The sequence below is a fragment of the Triticum aestivum genome, chromosome 2A (genome assembly GCF_018294505.1).
Source record: "Triticum aestivum cultivar Chinese Spring chromosome 2A, IWGSC CS RefSeq v2.1, whole genome shotgun sequence".
Lineage (NCBI taxonomy): Eukaryota > Viridiplantae > Streptophyta > Magnoliopsida > Poales > Poaceae > Triticum > Triticum aestivum.
In genome coordinates this window covers 739,319,992-739,332,250 of record NC_057797.1, presented here as the reverse complement: position 1 = coordinate 739,332,250, position 12,259 = coordinate 739,319,992, and the positions used below count along the sequence as shown (strand labels likewise).

The 12,259-nt window shown below is 50.6% G+C and overlaps 1 pseudogene; it reads right to left on the bottom strand.

Moving 5' to 3' along the window:
* Positions 1-5,995: 5,995 nt before the first annotated feature.
* LOC123191955 (probable serine/threonine-protein kinase PBL7) lies at positions 5,996-10,358 on the bottom strand (annotated as a pseudogene).
* Between the last annotated feature and the right edge of the window lie 1,901 nt (positions 10,359-12,259).

Genomic DNA, 12,259 nt, shown 5'->3' with positions numbered 1-12,259 from the left:
CATGTCCGCCGGATCAACATTGTCCTTATAATACTTCAGCTCCTCGGTGGCACAAACCGACTCTGCATAGGCCGCATCTCCTTCCTCGCACTCCAAAGCGATTTTGCGGCTTCCGTGAACCGTTATTGTCCCCTTGTGACCCGGCATCTTGAGCTGCAAATACACATAACAGGGCCGTGCCATAAACTTGGCGTAGGCCGGTCGCCCAAACAGGGCGTGATATGGACTTTGGATTTTCACCACTTCAAACGTCAATGTCTCCGACCTGGAATCATGATCATCCCCAAAGGCCACTTCCAGAGCTATCTTACCAACAGGATATGCTGATCTGCCAGGTACTACACCGTGGAACACCGTATTAGACGGTTTGAGATTTTTATCTGTTAGTCCCATACGACGGAAGGTCTCATAGTACAAGATATTAATGCTGCTCCCTCCATCCATGAGCACCTTGGTGAACTTGTAACCTCCCACCTGAGGCGCCACCACCAGAGCCAACTGACCCGGATTATCAACCTGGGGAGGGTGATCCTCTCTGCTCCATATGATTGGCTGTTCAGACCAACGTAGATAACGGGGTATGGCCGGTTCAACAGAGTTGACCGCCCGCCTCTGAACCTTCCGGTCTCGCTTGTCCAAGCTAGTGGTGAAGACATGGTACTGCCCACTACTCAACTGCTTTGGGTTGCTCTGGTAACCTGACTGTTGCTGCTGTTGGTTGTAACCACCCTGGTTGTTCTGACTATTTTGACCATTATGTCCGCCCGGATTACCATTAAATCCTGAACCGGAATTTCCTCCACCGTAACCCGGCCCGGATCCTGAGCCACCGCCGGAGCCGTGATCATACCGGAAAGCATTAGAATTCTTGAACTCCTGCATAATGAAGCAATCCTTCCAAAGGTGGTTTGCTGGCGCCTCCTTCGTCCCATGTCTTGGACAGGGCTGGCTTAGCAGATAGTTTAGGCGGTCCGGGTTAGGGTTGGGTGCCCCATTGCGATTTTTCGGTTTACCCTTGCGTCGCTGGCCATTGTCATGCGTGTTGGTATTAGCCACAAAGTCCATGTTACCATCCGCTTTACGCTTGCCTCCACCACCATTGCCTGTCCCAGTGATGCTGCTGACCTTTGGAGTTGCTGTTCCTCTTTCCCTTCCCTGTCTTGTCATCATCAGATTCGGGATCCTTGGTACTATCAGAATCAGCATATTTCACCAAAGCAGCCATGAGGGTCCCCATGTCAGTGCAATGACGCTTCATCCGTCCCAACTTCAGCTTTAGGGGCCCAAACCGGCAGTTGCCTTCTAGGGTTAATACTGCGGTGTCAGCGTTGATGCGGTCTGATGAAGTGCAACACTTGTGAAACCCGGCGCACCCAATGAGTCGTCGATTCTCCTTCCTCCTGGACGCAGGCAGCTAAGTCCACTATCGACATAGGCTGTTTACATGTATCCTTGAAATTGCTGATAAACCGGGCTCGTAATTGGGCCCATGAACTGATAGAATTAGCCGGCAAGCTTTTTAACCAAGTACGGGCCGTTCCTTCAAGCATCATGGTGAAGTATTTCGCACACGCCGCGTCATCCACATCAAGCATCTCCATGGCCATCTCATAGCTCTCCACCCATGTCTCTGGAGGTTGATCCGCCGTGTAATTTGGTACTTTGCGCGGGCCTTTGAAATCCTTGGGCAGGCGCACATTGCGTAAAGCGGGGACAAGACAAGGCACCCCCAAAGAGCTAGAAGTAACACCAGATTCAATCGAGATAGTTGGACGAACCGGCGTGAGCTGCTGAGCCTGATGCTGTGCGGCTAACTCGGCCTCCCTGCGCGCTCGGGCCCGGTCCACCACTTCCTGAGTGTTATCAGCACCACCCGTCGGGTTGTTGCCACGAGGTGCTCCACATCGCTCATTACTCGACAATGCCGATTCATCCATATGTCTACTATAGCTCCGGCTTGGACGGGGGGTTGAGTGGATCCAGTCGCGGCTGTACGAGTATGCTTCCTGTTGGACCAAGGCTGTCCTCAGAAGCTCCTTGACCCGTCGCGTTTCTCCTTCCTGCGGCGAGTCACCTTCAATTGGAATGGCCTCCAACCGTGCAGCGGCGGCGACGAGATTCTCCATTGGGTTGGAGTAATGACCCAGAGGTGTTAAAACAGCCTGAGGTATCATGGTGTTTTGACGAGGCGGGTCCATCTGACGAGGCTGAACCGGTGCACCGGTCCCAGGAGCTTTCGCCCGGTTTCCCTCCAGCGGATTGCCGGTTCCTGCTCCTGGAGTGTTGAAAAGGTCTCTGGCCTCGAAAACCGGAGGCAAACGGGATCGGTACTTCCTCCTCATGACTTCCTGCGATGCGCTCTGGTCCAACATGAGCCTGTAGGCTTGTGCGTCTAAAGCGGCCCGCTCTGTGGCCATCCTGGTGTCCTCAGCTGCCAGATCTGCCTTGGCCTAGGTGATCTGTTCCTTCACGTTTGCAATCTCCGCGTTGTGAACGCCCTGATCCGCCGGATTAACTTCCGCCATAGGCACAGCCAATGCATCAAATAGCTCTGATAGAACTTGAGCCGGCGGGCGCACAGGGCCTTCTGCCCCGGCAGCCGTCGCCGCTGCTGAACCGGAGGTTGTTGCCGCAGCGGTCGAAGAATGAAGCGTTGCTTGTGTGCCAGCCATGAATATTCCAACCCGGTTGGGCAGGTCAGAGGGGTCCGGAATGCTGTCGCCATCGGAACAGCCCCCAATCCGGCCGTCTGTAGCTGATAAAGAGATTCGGTTTCTCCGGTCGATGACTCGTCATCGAAACAAACGACGGTATCACCGCGAGATTCCGATCTATCCTCATAACTTCCTCCATGGATGACTCCCACGAAGGCACGCTTCATGGCCGGTTTAACCTGGGCGGATCGCGCACGCTGAGCCGTCTCAACGAGGTCGGTGCAGATGTCTGGCTCAGGGCCCGGTTCACCGATCTTGCCAATGAAAACGTGAATGCCACCAAAGGGGACCCGGTACCCGTACTCAATTGAGCCGGCCTCGGAGCCCCAGCCCGCGTCGTCGATGTAGAGCTTGCCGCGACGACTCTTAGTCATCCGGCCTACAACGTAGCCCTCGAGTCCTTCAAAGCAGCCCTTCAAGAATCTGAAACCATCGTGCGATACTGGACCAAGAGTAAAGCAAAGCGACACTGGCAAATGTCCTCGCCATACCAAGTTTTGAACACCGCAATAGCCATTTGTCCTTGAGACGAGATTTATAAATCGTTGAAGCGACATCAGTTCGAACATCACCCGACACGGTACATGCTTGCAATCTATCACCACTAGTTCAAGTGTTGAAGAAACCGAACCATGTCATAGAACAACACGTCGAAGTCGTTGCACCAGTATACAGTCAATATAGCTCTTCTTAAAAGACACACCACCTGCCAAGAACTGAAGGAACCAACAAATCTAGGGATACCAACTCTCATAGCCCCTTCGTTGGGGCCGGGTCAGACGACATTCTACTTGGTTATCTATAATACTATAATAGTTCATCCCCACTACCATATTTCTTTTGACATGTAGCATGTCCACATCATCATCCAGGTCCCACGCATGGTACCTCCCAATACCTGATTTTTTTGACCTCTGGTAAAGCAACGTGAGCGTACATCATTGTTTCTATTTTCTTTTTTTTTGAAGAAATTAAGACGAAAGTCTGGCTGCGGTGCTACGCCCTGTCATCTCCCCGATTAATTCCCCCATTTGCTACTGTGCCAATTCCTCTTCATCTTCTCCACAGAATAAATGGAGGAGTAACATATGGAGTTCTTCTCCCCTTTAAGCGATGCAACCGCACAATTTCTGTCATCACCACAGGAGCAATAGCGAGCCCTTCTGCTCGAGGGGATTGGTGAGGTTTCTCCCATGGAAAATCATCATACTAGAGTAGACGAATTTGAAGCCCCCTATTGTCGATGCAGTCACCTGCTGGTACAGGTCTCGAGGAGGCGCTGGGTGGAAACAGTTGGCCGTCGATGGGAGACGACGCCTCCGTCATGCAGCCACCGCCCACGGCGTCGCCCTACTCCTAACTGGCCATGTTCGGCAACTGCCCGTGCCGCCGGCTCCGCGATTCCCGCGCTCATCAAGGGCTTCATTACATGGTACGCCTTTCTATCTCGCACGCCTCACCTGCCCTACCTCGGTATGAGCCTCCGGCTGATCAGCCTCTCCGTCACACGGTTCATGCACGCGTAGGTAGAAAGAGAACCGATGGGCCGAACGTTAAGCGGCTGCTGGGGTATCCGGAGTTCCGGACCACTGTGCCGGTCCCTGCATCTTATGCCAGCGCCCAGCAGTGGTGCCCGTCGACTGAACCAAGCGACGCGACATGGCACTCTGGGCCTCCCTGTGTGATGCCCGCACCAAAACGTCTGAGAGAAGTGGTGCCGCCGGCACGACAGGATGCAACGCATCTGGCGTTTGCCTTTGTGTTCGCTGCTGCGACTCCTCCTGTGTCAGTGATGCAACGGCTGCATCTGCACACAGAGAGAGCCTGCACCTGGGGCGGCAATGGCACCATGGCTGATGACAACGCAGGGATGCTTCACCTCTCTCTGTGTGATGAGCTGATGAACGTGATGAAGAGAAAACAAAACCATCAATTTGATTGGGTCCAACCAGTATGAGGGTACTCAGGTCATTTCATATGTATTTTCTTGGCTAAAGAATTTAGAAACTAATTGAAACAAGGACAAATGAACAAGAAAACAGAATAATGTAGGTCAAATCATCCAATCCCACGTGAAGCTATATGTACACCTTCCCCGGCACAAGCCATCTCATTACCTCAAGGTGCATTATGGGCCAACATCGACATCACATTTGTCGATTTCTGCAGGTGTGAAAAGGGGGGAATAATGTGCTTAGACCAGTCTGTCAAATTCAGAATAACCAGGAACATTGTACCTTATGGGGTAAACATATAAATGACCATCAGATTTATTTTTTAACACAATGGCCACAAGAATTTGATATGTAGTTCTGAAGAAATCAGTTCAATGTGAGACAGATACTTTCCATCAAAGGATATTTTTATCAGCCCCTTGAACTTTGTCGATTGTGCGGAAGAAGTCCAAATTAAGCATGCTACAATTCAAAGTGATAAGATGGCAATTTAGGTATATATATAGGCTGTCGCCATCGGCCTAAAAGAAGGATTCAGCAGCTCCCTGTTCCCCACCGCTACACACATTTGCTTCTATGGCATAGTTCAATCTTGATTTAATAGCTGTTGGAAATGTTGGAGCTTTTGATATTTTTTTTGGGTCCTCGATCTGAGGTGTAGTACTTTTTTTGATAAATAATTTGGTAAATAATCATCATTCAGTTCATTTCCTAGATCACTTCGATATTTAATTAATTATAAGTTGCGATTGAAGTTTCAGCAGAAATCTAAGTACAACATATCTTGGTTCAGTTATTGATATAAACTACAGTGCATATGAGGAAAAAATTATAAGCGCCTTAAACAACCTGCTGAAACCTATGATTACATAGAGGATAATTATTTCAGTGCTCTTGCAAGCAAACCTAAATACTGAAGAACGGAATCCCTACACAGTAGTGATAAATCTCTTTGTGTGTGCACATGTCTATTTGTTCAACATTGTCAATGTAAATATGAATATCCCATTGGATATCAAACATCATCAACACCACAAATTTAAATGCATTTGATCAACATTGAAGTCATATTTCCATTTTATTCATCTAATCTCGCAGCAACGCGCGGGGTATTATCTAGTTCATGTAATTTTTGTGCACTTAGCAAACACAACACATTTTTTTCCTTTTTATTGATTTTAACACGACACAAAATTTTAGACAACTTGTAGGGAAAAAAATAAGCACACAACACCACATTAGTATGTACCCAACAAACGGGCCGGCCGAGAGGTCCGTTTAACTCGTCCGCATCGTTTTAACGCATATCTTCTTGGCGAGTCGTCGCTAGCTCCATTGGAGTTCCTTAGGCTTATCGCCGTCTATGAACCCGAGCGCCGTATGGAGGTTGATCACCACGTTTGCCATGAAGGGTCGATCCTGCTGCCACAGACAGCGTGTTGCCGTGTACGCGACGAGCTCCAGCGCCTCCATCTGTCTCGGCGTCGGCTCCGGCGACGGGCGCCTGTCCAGCACAGAGCGCAGGTTCCTAGTTCCTACTCTCGATGGCCGGGACGGCAAAGCCAACCAAGGTGTTCGGGTCCTTCCCCTCCCAGCTAGGCGGCCTGCCAGTCAACACCTCGAGTATCACCACGCCGAAGCTGTACGCGTCGCTCGCCGGACTCACGCACCTCGTGCGGCAGTACTCCGGGTCTGTGTACCCGACTTTGCCGACTACGTCCCCGACGTGCTGGCCGCCCGTCGTCGGCACTTGCAAAATCGCCGCGCCGAAGTCCGACAGGCAAGGCACACAGCTCTTGTCGAGAAGGATGCTCGAGGAGCTGACGTTTCGGTGGATGATCCCCGGCACGGCGAAGCGGTGCAGGTGGTCGATGGCACCGGCCGCGCCCAGCAGCGCCTGGAGACGCGTTTTCCAGGACGACGTCACCGGCGACGCAGAGGCAGAGCCGCCGCTTCCGCCCGGCGTCAGGTGATCCCTGAGCGTGCCGTTGCTCGTGTGCTGGTATTGGTAGACGAACATGCGTTCGTCATCCTCCGTGCACCAGCCCACCAGGCGCACGATGTGGTTGTGACGGAGGTTTCGGAGGATCTCGATCTCCGCCACGAACGCACCCTCTCGTTGACTCCCGTGGTTCTTCAGGCTCTTGACGGCCACCTCCTGGCCGTCGTGGAGACGGCCCTTGTACACCGTTCCGGAGCTGTCCTCACTGAGCACATGGCCGTAGTTGCCGGTCAAGACGGCGATCTCCGCTGACGTGAAGTGCGCAGCTGCATGCGTTGAGGTTGAGCCCACGTAGGCGACCTTCGCAGGCTCCTATAGAAGACGATGGCACAAATATTAATACACACACACGCACGTAATTAATTAAGCTGTAAACCTCACTGCTGGATGGTTCTTCTGATATGTTACGTACCTTGAGCTGCAGAGAGCGCGAGTCGAAGCCTTTGCCTGGCGCCGGCACCATAGCAGATGCAGAAGCAACCATAGTTGTTGCATCAGGAGAGAGGATCTGGTCGAGGCGGTGGGTAAGGGAGATTTGGCTGAGCAATTGAATGTCGTTGACTTTCTTGAACTTCGCAGCCTGCTCGCCGGCACAGAAGAGCTTCTTGAGCCCGTTCGATTTCTGGCAAGCGACGACGAGATCGTGCGCCATCAGGAGCGTGTCGCGTAGGCCGGCCAGTGCTTCGGCCACCTCAGGGTCCTGCAGCTTCAGGCGATGCAGCAGCCTGCCGATATGGGATACGCGCCCCTTTAGGTGCTCGCACTCTACCTTATTCTCGCGGGCTTTCTCTGCCGCCTTCGTAATATCGGAGATGAGCACGAAAACTAGCCGCGCCACCGCCGCCGCCGGCACTGCCACTACTACAAGCTCGAGACCACCTAAAGGTTTTGCATCTTCTACTTGGTTAATTAAGTGGTTGCATATTTTTATGGTTTGCGTGCTGTACAAGACAAATTCTGTAACTGTAGGATTTGATGATGTTCGTCTTAGAATCTAAACTATCTTGATAATAATATAAGTAGTACTATATATCGCTTTCGTATACTTAGTCGGCCGGAAATGTGCAACGAGCCGGGCGGTTGGGGCAATTATTGCTTATGGAGAAATAGTTATTTCTCGATCGCTGACATCACCGGTACCGATAGCAAAAGCATATACCACATCATGCCTCCAATTTTTCTCTCGTTTGCTAGTTTTCGTTTTGTGCGTTGTACCTTTTTTCGGAAGAAATGTATCAGAGCTATGTTTCATTCATTAAGAGGGGAACCAGCAGAGCCAGGAAATTACGAGGGGTTACAAGGAACACAAGATTACAGATCACACCGAGACCAACGATGAGCTACAAGCAGTGGCGTAAATGCCTGTTTGAAGAAAAAAATCATTATCTCCTAAACGTTTATTCAAATAAACTGAAAATCTCCTAGATTACTGCTGGGAACCTGACTAGGCCTTTTCTTTTTCAGTTTTTTTGTACATCTAAGTCATATGTCATTGATCTTACATTAAGATTTGTGTGAATATTTTTTTTTCTTTTTATGCTTGATTCACTCACTTAAAGGTGCAATAATTAAAGCACGTCTAGATGTGCTCTAGACACATCCTTTCTTTTTTTGATTCATGTTGCGTTGTGTGTGGCAACCTGTTGTTGCCGCACTGCCTGACCCTTAATGGTCACCACACAAAAAGAAAACCAAACAAAACAAAATGGCCACCATCGATAACCTGTTGTTGGACTCCTTCCGTGTCGCCCCTGCGCGGCGACCGGGAGGAACCCTAGCGCCGCCGCGTCCTCGTCCCTCCCTCGACCTCTCCTCCTCGTCGCCGCCGAGCAAAGCCCGGTCGGCGTCGGCGGCGGCGGGATCTCTTCTCCCACGACTCGCTGGATCTGGCGCGGGCACATCGTGGCGGTTTTTGGCGGCGCACTGGAGGTGGGGCGCGCCGGCGCGGGCTTGGGGGCAACGGCAGGGCTCACGCTCACGGTTTTCCCCTGGTGTGCGTGGGAGTCCGCTCGAGGCGCACGGCGGCGGCCCTCGGCAAGCGATGGTGGGCGCTAGGCTCTCGGCGGCGCTCCGGCGTGTGCAGGTGGTGGTGCTCCCTGTGCGCGGTCGGCGGCTCCGTCTCTGACCTGGACGGCGCGGGGGATGGCGGCGGACCGGCGTGGCCGACAATCTGTATGCGGTGGTGCTGGCGGCTCGCTGATCTGCCGATACTCCAGGGTTCTGCCTGGTGGTGCTGGTGGTGACGGCGGCCCATGCACGAGAGTTGGATCCCTTCGAACTGATCTGGGTGAAAACTTGCCTTCGGCGTCTGCTAAGGCCGGCGGTGGCGGCGCTATCTGCGTCGTTCCCTTCTTGAAGGCATCGTCGTCGAGAAGTTCAAGGCCACTCTCTGCTACCTCCGGGGGAAACCCTAGATAGGATGATCGGATGACGGCGACGCTCTGGTATCGTTCCTCCCTTGGGGCGTCATTCTTGGAGGTACACACGTGATCAAGGGACCAGAGGACGGATTCTTTGGTGGACCGGTGATTCATACTACACACTAATGGCGACGGATCTTAAACGTGTGGCGCAGTGCAGATTCAGAGTTTGCTGTGGGAGGATGGACTCGTGTAGGAGGACGACGCTGTCGGGCGTCGTTGTGGCGTCGATGGCAGAGAGACCTGGCACGGTACATGCAACAGTACAACTCTGAAGATGGATTGGTGGCAGGTGGCTGCGGCGGCCTCATACCTGGCAGGCGTCCTGGTTGAGGAGTGCGCCGGACTGGTAGGTGCCCCATACCCGGCAGGCGTCCTGGTTGGGACCTCAGATCTTAGATGTTTAGGTTTGGCTGTGATGTCTGTTTGGTATTAGGCCCGGACTATCTGCACCCCTTCATTAATTGGATAGGTGTAGCGACAGTTGTTGCTTAGACGGTGGCTTTAGTCTTGTTGTTGTATGGCTTTGTAAGGCCTTGTGAGAATAATTAATAAAGTGGTTGTATGCATCGTCCAGATGCAGAAGTCGGGGGTCATTCTTCTTTTCTAAAAAAATCAATAACATGTTGTCTTTCTCAAAAAGAAAAAAAAACATGACCTGGATGCGCCAGGGAATTTGCTGATCAGGGCATAGCAAACCAAACAAAAAGTAAGGCCAGTTAGCCAGAAAAAAAGGCCACCACACACCCTCCAACACGAATCTCCACGTGCGCGATGTATCCAGTGACCACTCAGGCGATTGAGATGCAACTATTTCTTAGCTAGGTGAGAAACAACAAAACCTTTTTTATGTAGTTGCCTAGTTGATGAGCAATTAGTACAAATGTTGCAAAACATTCTCTTCCATACTACTAATTCTAGTAGGCAGGGTTTGACATGCACTAGAGGATTTTCCTTGCGTGGGCAAACCCCCAGAAACCACGTTGGCCCATTTTGGTACAGAGGGTTTGTATGGGCCAATCCTCTCTAATCCACGCGAAACCACGCGAACCCACGCGACTCGAAACTCTCGTCCAGTGACTCAGGGAATCGCTCGTCCCATCGCATGCCGCCAGCGAGAGGAAGAGACGTCGCCGCCGCCACCACCGAGGGGAAGAGCCCCCACGCCGCCCGCCCGACTCTGCCCGACGCCCCGACGCCGCCCGACTCTGCCCGACGCCGGCGTTACTCCTCCAACATACTGGCCTTCTCCCTGGTGGTAAGCCATCTCCGCCTCTCCCTTCCCCTCGTCCTCTGCCCGCCTCCGTCCTAACCTTGTCCCCGGTGGTAAGTCATCGACGCCGGAGAGCTCGCTAAGAACGTTGTCCTCTTCTAGCCACTCATCGACCCTAACCCTACCCGACGAGATTGCCGTGATTTTCTGATGGTGATGGTGATGGTGATGGTGATGGTGATGGTCTGATGGATCTAGGAGGATTGACAGTTTGTAGCAATATTGTGTTTCTATAGAATGAGATGTTTATTTCATTTTATTTGAAATAGATGAGTGCTCTGCATATTTGTTAGGAGAGAATCCATGTTTCAAATGTCCATTGTCGGAGATGTCAAGATTTGTTAGTAGCTGATGCAAAGGAGGAGGACTTGTTGGGTTGTGGTGACGGCCGACAGTCTTGTTCTTCAGTCTAATTTAGCGATAGTTATCTGAACTTGCAAATCTACAACACTTGCGACTAATGCTACTGTCTCTTCATTACTCCAAGAGTTTAGCAGTGAAATATGTTGTTTGGTATATAATCTTGTTGTTAGTGCTGGGAATTAGCACACAAATGCACTTGTGGTTAACTGATAACTGCAGCGGAAAAAAGTAATCTCAGCACCACATCATGTACTAATTCAAGGATCGTTACTTAGCACGGAAGGAAACATATGCAGCAGCATATATGGAGGCAGAAAATGTTACTCAGCAGGCAAGACACTCCTCGGCCTAGTGTCTTTTGGTAGGACTAAGTTTCTGGACAGCACCAAGTATCAACAAAGAGACACCAGATTTTCACGTGGAAAACCCCTTAACTTGAGGGGTAAAAACCACGGACTGAAGCCACCCAAATCCTCTTCCACTATTATCAAATGTGGGATACAACATGTTCTTCTCTAGAAAGCACTAGAGGATCTCATACATCAAGATTTCTGAATCTTGGATGAACACAACAAGATTTGGGCCTCAAGAACTAGGGATTGGAACAATCTCACCAAAGATGATGGAACCGAAGCTTGAAGGAGACAAGGTAGTGGATCTGGACCATCACAACCTTGGGGAGGTGCTCCCTTGCTCTTCCTTCAATCTTCCTCTTCTTCCCTTGCTCTCTTGGTTTTCTCTCTTCTTCTCTCTTGGAGAATGAACTAATTTTCGTCACACTTGGTGGTGGATGCTGGATGGAGGGTAAAAGCATCCCCATCCACACATGTGCAAAGTCTAAAATGACCCTAGGTCATAACCCTAATGGGTAGTGGGCTTATGCACCTCTTTGGGTTGCCTCAAATGGTCATCTCCTCACAGCCCACGTGAGAAGGATATCCCAACAGTTAGCTTGTTTGGAAGTTTGATAAAATGCATGGACCTTGCAGTATAGTGTTGCTTGATTATGTTGTCACAACTCACAACACGAGTATGTGATACAACAGGTTTAAGCTGATCTGCTTGCGCCAACTTGCAGTGAGAAGCCATTTTAAGTTGTATTGTACTTCTTTGTTTCAGAATGTACTTGTTCCATCCATGTGCTGGACTCTAGAGTTTGGTTTAGAAAGCAGTACTTTAGTACTACTAGCAAAATCTTCCTTTTTGTGCAACTCGGCCTAAAAATGTCAGATAAATAAATAAGTTTGCCCAACAGGGAGTCGGGTTTATGTTGTTGATATCTTTCTTGGAGACTGCATCCAGAGAGGTAGTGGAGGATGTATTATCTCATCTTCAGTAGCTGACCATTCATTACAGTTTCTTTGCAGTGCTCTTTCTAGCCAGCAAGGAAATAGTCCACATTGCGAGCTTCACTGAATAGTTGTTTGAATTTGAAGGAAATAAACATACATACATCCAGGGCAATATTTCATTGCGACCTTTTAACACATTCTGAGAATTTTAGAAGTCCAGACGTATTCTAGTTAGTTTCA